Source organism: Coturnix japonica, chromosome 7 (genome assembly GCF_054131305.1).
Source record: "Coturnix japonica strain WE chromosome 7, WE-NBRP24, whole genome shotgun sequence".
Taxonomy (NCBI): Eukaryota; Metazoa; Chordata; class Aves; order Galliformes; family Phasianidae; genus Coturnix; species Coturnix japonica.
The window spans coordinates 8,571,894-8,577,893 of NC_140669.1; the positions used below are offsets into that span (position 1 = coordinate 8,571,894).

At 40.7% G+C, this 6,000-nt stretch overlaps 1 protein-coding gene across 6 annotated transcripts in view; it reads left to right on the forward strand.

The window, feature by feature from the left end:
• RBMS1 (RNA binding motif single stranded interacting protein 1) overlaps nt 1-3,169 on the forward strand; it is a 137,098-nt gene extending 133,929 nt beyond the window's left edge. For all 6 annotated transcript variants that reach the window (XM_015869076.3, XM_015869077.3, XM_015869078.3 and 3 more), the window contains one exon: nt 546-3,169. The gene's annotated coding sequence lies outside the window, so the exon portion shown is untranslated. The remainder of the gene's footprint in view (nt 1-545) is intronic.
• Nucleotides 3,170-6,000: the final 2,831 nt, after the last annotated feature.

The following is a 6,000-nucleotide window of genomic DNA, read 5'->3' on the forward strand; positions in this document are numbered from 1 at the left end:
AAAACCCATCTGGTTACATAAGCTAATATAGCAAATGGAAGAGCCTCCCTTCATGTTTAATGAGCCCGGAATTGCTGTTAAATGTTAACCAGTGCGGAGGCATGGGAGCTGCCTGTGCTTTGGCTGTGGGGAGCTCTACACACCCTCCCTCTTCATCCAGAGATGAAAGCCTTTGGATGCAGCAGCAGTGAGCTCATTCACTCATCTGCTCGGGGTCAATTAAAAGCAACCAACAACAAGAAAGTAGGCAGAGGGAAATAGCTTGAAGCACAGCCTCCCAGCTCCTCGGTGGGCATTCAGCATGCTTATCTTCATTAGAAGCAAAGGGGGAAAATGTACCACCGCATGCTGGCACGGGGCCGAATCCCAGCGAGAGCTGAGCACCTGGAGTGCCACCTGGCTTTGCTTTTCAGACTTGTGCTCAGATTCACTTGCTCTGCTCCCAGCTGTCTAGAAGAGGAGGTGGTGTAGCTCGGGGATAGCCACGTTAGCAAAATAAATGCAATTCGTCACCCTGCTGTAGCTCTGACCTTTCTGTGTTGCAGATGCCCGGTGTTGACCCGGCCTGGAGAAGGGTGCAAAGGCTGAAACAATCATGGATTTTACTGATCAATTGTGCTTTAGGAATTATTGACAGTTTTGCACAGGTTCTTGAAAATGTTATTTATAATGAAATCAACTAAAACTATTTTTGCTATAAGTTCTATAAGGTGCATAAGAAAAAACCTTAAATTCATCAAGTAGCTGTTCCCACGAACAGGTTTATTTTAGTAAGAAGAAAAAAATTTTTATCAAGTGTTACGACGCAAAAAAAAAATAAATAAAAATTCAAATTTCTGGGTATGCACAGATGACCACGAAGACTATTCATGTGCATGGCAGAAGTTGTGTTCTGGTTTAGTTTTGTTTCCTTTGTTTCCTTTTATTTTTAGGGTTTTTTGTTGTTTTATTTTCCTGTTTTGGTTTTGTTTTTTATTTTCTTTTTTTTTTTTTTTTTTTAATTGTATGAAATGGGTTTTCTGAAGTTTAAACTAGTAAAACATCTAGGATGATGTTCTGTGCTTGCAGTGTGTGAGTGTTGCTTTAGTGCAGTGTTGCAGTTATAGCGTCTGGTCTTTTAGCCTTCTGTTTTTCTTTTAACGTAGTGTGAAGTGTCTTATCCTTTTCTATGAATTCCAATTTGCCTTAAATCTTTCGATGCTGTAGCTATTTCAGTAAGTAGTCCAAACTAATGGTGTAGAATGCTTTGACCAAATGAGCTGGTCTATTATGCCTTGTAAAACAGCAGCATAGGGCTTTTAAAGGTAGTCAATAAAAATTGCTGAAAATTTGGCTTTTTTAATGTGTAGTAAGTGTTTTTAATGATTTTTCACATAATATGTAAGGTAGTGAAACGCAAGAGGGAAAACTGTTTTGTGTGAAACACATTTTCTGACGGGGAAATTTTAATAGGATAAATCGTTTGTAAGGCCGTATGCCGATAGCTCCCTCTGGTAGTTCGGGTGACTTAGGAACTCTGCTGTACGATGCAATGTAAAATCTTTTTTTGCCTTTTTTTTTTTTTTTTTCCAGAAACTAACTCGATGTTCTAGTTTTAGCGTAGGTAGATTAGGGAGTTTGGGGTGGGGATCTCACCGAATGTTTTTGTCCTTCCTTTATACTAACGATAGTGCTTTAGGATGAGGATCGTACTGAGACTTAGCAAACACGAAAGTTGCTATTGCAGCAAAATGGCAAAAGCAAAAGGACTCGTTTTCAAACACGAGCTGAGATGTGAGGAGAAGCATAATTGATTGGATACTAGCTCTCTATTGTAGGTAATTAAAAATAAAAAGACTTGGCACTTTTAAAAGGTAACTTTACCAAAGAACAAAGAGCCAGTAACCAATAATTTTGATTTGTCTCAGCATTACGTCTTCTGTACTCTTTTATTTTTGCCGGACCAGTTTGCGGTTAGGAGAATGTGCCTTTTTTGTACATTTGCATTTAGGTTTTATAATTTTAATTGACGTATGGACACAAAAGCATGAAGGAAGACTTGGATCCAAGCAGTGCCACACTTTACATCATCACTACAAGTGTTAAGTGTAAAGAAAACCGATTTTGAAACTATGAAATTCCTGATTCATAAATACACAGTTATTTGTACTTCACATATTAGATAATTCACTGCTACTAAAGCTCTTTATTACGATCGCATATGTTTTAAATCGAACGATAAATTAAGTTGTCTTCCAAAACTGTGTACTTCTCTGGTCAGCTGTATATGATCAGTTATCTACCTCAAAGTTTATTTCCTTTTGTATTGGGACAGGTTGCTGGCCCTCCCTGTTTCCACAGACCAAATCATCCCGGCTCGGGAGCTGGGGCTAACAGTTGTTTCTTTCGAGTATTTTTTAGTTTTTAAATTTTGTGTGAGTATTGGAGTATAGATGTCGGTGACATTTCATAGTTTCAAAAGTAAATTGCTGCTCTGAGAAGTGTAGATTCTAGTGAAATACATAGTCGTAAGAGATGTGTTTTTGTTTTTTCTTTTTTTGAAAAGTTGTGGTATTATTGGTTCTATGCTCCCTGGAATATTACTGCTTTGTCAAAGTCCAGACTTCCTGCAGCACCTTCCCTGGGTTGGGTGGATTTCCACGCCTGGATCTCTCACTACTTGATATTTTTGCGTTACTTGGAACCGCAGTATGATGGCCGTGTTAGAGGGAGGGAAGAGCTGCTGCCGGAAGGTCTGAACTAAGTGCCATACTCATTGTCTGGGTAAGATTTGGGAAATTTAACCTCTGTACATAAAGAAATAATCAGTTACTTAAACATCACATAGTAGACAGCCATTAAATTATAAAAAATTAATTTATGAAGAAAGACCTTTTGTACAGATTGAAAAAAAAAAAAAAAAAAGATTTTCATAGAGATATCTATATGATCAAGAGAGTTAATTTTTTATTTTTGTTTTACTAGTGCCACAAACTTGCCAGTGGTAACTTATTTGTCCGGTTCAAGATAACTCTGTAGTTTTGTTTCCTAGGACTTGTTGTTAAACGCCAAAAGACATTTTTGAACTGTAAATTTGATTAGATTGTTAGCTTTTTTCTGTTTTATTTCTTTGAAAACTTTTGAATAAAAAAGATCCAAAAAAAAGAAAAAAAAAAAAAAAGAAAGAAAATGCATCGTCTGTTTCCTTCAGCTCTTCCTTTACTGGGGGAAAACCCAACCAGGTTGTGGTGGAACCTTCACCTTCAGGCCGAAGTGCTCAGCGATGCTCCGTGCTCGGTTGGCAGGCTTTGCCCTCTGTCTTTTGCTACGATCACAATTAAGCACATTACAAGTTCCGCACTCTTTCAGACAGAACGGGAAAGGCTCGTGACAAAGATGTGGCCGAATGTATCTCTTTGAATGCAGGAGCTACTGTTCCTATGGGAGGTGTGCATTCATGCTTTGCTGTGGATGTGTGGCAGGGATGGGGGTGGAGGTCTCTGGTATCTCCTGGCACTGAGCTGCAGCCACAAGGGCCCCCAGTCATTGCAGCTGCACTGGAGCTGGCTGCAATACCCCATTCTGGAGTGCAATGCTTTAGTCAGCCTGAGTGATCCTCTTCCAGCTGCAGTCTGTAAGCACCCCTTTCCCTAAAGGTAATCTCTGATTTTATCATCCTTTTGACAAGATCATCGCTGCTGATGCCATGTATTGCAGGGCTTCCCTGCTCAAAGTAAGGCCTGAAAACAAAATCAAGTTAAATATCAACCAGTGCATCTCTCCAGCTCAATGAAGGCTCTGCCACTCACCAGGCCCACAACACCGCATAGTGCCGGCTCAGCGGGCTCTGACTCCTGGGCACTCGTGGACACTCTGGGGGGCAGAGTGGGGACTCAGGGACCCATTGCCAGGCAGTGGGGAGTATGCTGCCCTAAAGAGCGCTTCTTACATTCTTCATCTCTTTTTTGACATAGTCCAAGTACCCCGCCAGCCCTGCTCTGGGGCAGGCAGCCTATGGGACAGGTAGGTTGGTGCTGCCCTATAGGCACAGCCCAGGCTTCTGTTGCACGATGCTGAGATACTGAGGCTAAATCTCTTTTCAGTGGAACAGACGAAAGGAACTCACCTACAGGTTGGGAAACAGCAATTTACAGTAGCTTTAGCAATAAAGATGTCCATGACAACAATGGCTCTTACCAATGAAGAAAGAAAAACTTCATACTCTGTTCTTCTGAGAGGTTTGGCCTCCTGTAGCTGAAAAAATACCAGATTGCTATTTTGTGGGAATTTAAATGCTGGCCCAGCATGTTGCCTATGTAAAATATAGTAGATGAATACAGCAACCTTCTAAGGGGTTTTGTTGCATTGTTCCTTTCACCATCATATCAATTTAATCTCGCATTACAAGCAACCCTTCTGAGTTAAGTACAAATGCTCCCTTACAAAAGCTTTATGGAAGAGTCAGATTAATGCAGGTTGGAAAGGCTTTCTCTCTATTTGCTTTTCTAATTAGTGCTATGATAAACCTACCTCTCAATAAGTCCAGCTGCATTTGATAAGAACGAAAGCTTGCATATTCATACCCTTTGCCTGGTGGAATAAGGCTGTGCATATCATTTCTATCAGACAATCTGCAATAGTGCAATATCCTTATGTAATATACTTTATTATATATAATAAAATTAATCTATTACCTGCTGCCTTGTTCAAACATCAACTCCACCCCGATGCTCACAGCTTGGTTTTGAACCCCGCTTGCAAGCATGCTGTTAACACAGTCCTGTTAACAAATACCAATAAGCATCATATTCATGTAGGGTGGTTTTATCCTGACACAAATACTTTGTGCAGGATTATGGACGGACTCTATTGCTTGTTGGCTGTTAGTGGTTAGAAACTAGTCTTTCTGTAGGGGTTGAATAAAATATTTACTTTTCTCTGTATTTTAAATTATCTGAGCTGGATTATTGCAAGCAATGCACTAGCTGCAAGTTAATAAAGCGCCACTGATCAGCTGAGCTCTGTTAATGACTGTCTGCCTATATTGGGCTAGAATAATTGTGACCTCAGTCGCAGTAGTTTAAAGTACTTTCCCAGTCCTCTGTCAGATTTTCACAAAAATAATAACAGTGAATAGATCATAGGTACCGCTTTCCTTTCTGGGGTTCATTTACGTCACAGTGCCTCCACTACCCCAGACAACCTGGATGATCGACTGAAACGATGCCAACTCACTCTCCTTAGAAACAGCTGACATCATGAGAAACCCACTTTGTGTGCCAGAATCTTTCTGTGCGTTCATTACTCCTACTCCTCCCATGCACACAGCACTGCACCTGCTCCTTTTGCTTTGATCAACCGTTCCAAAATTATTTGCAAACTTTCACATGCGTTGGAATAAGATGCTCATTCGTACCCTGTCCAGCAATGCTTTATTGTGAAAGCCCATGTGTTATGTGATGGCGTTTAAGACATGTGTGCTGTTACCTTCCAAACACTTGCAATACTGACGTAGTCTTTCAACTGTGAAAGATCATCTGTACCATTTCCTAGCCAACAAATTCTGGCATTGATTAACCCAAACAAATCTGAGGCTTTTGGCTTTCGCGGCTGGGCCATTAATTCTATCCAGAATAGGGGTTAGAATATACAAAGCCTATTCTGTTTGGCAGCATCTCCTCCGTCTCCTAGGGGAAGCCAAACTGATGTCAGAACAGCGAAGATTTACAATGCAGTGACCAGAGGGAGTGAGTAAAAGCCTGCATGCAGGGTGAGTAAGTTTCCTTTTCAGGACAGCTCTAACTGCATCTACTGTCTGAGAAAGTCTTGCAGCCCGTTTCTATAATCAAGAAGAAAGCATATCACAGGAAAATACCACTGGAATTTTTCATCTGCTGGAGAAGAAAGGATGGCTTGTCAGCAGGCAAGCTTGGATTGCTTGTGTTATCCATCTTGCCTTTTTCAACAGTAGCCCTTCACTCCATGCTTATATCAGAGCTGTTCTGAATTTTGCTCGATTCC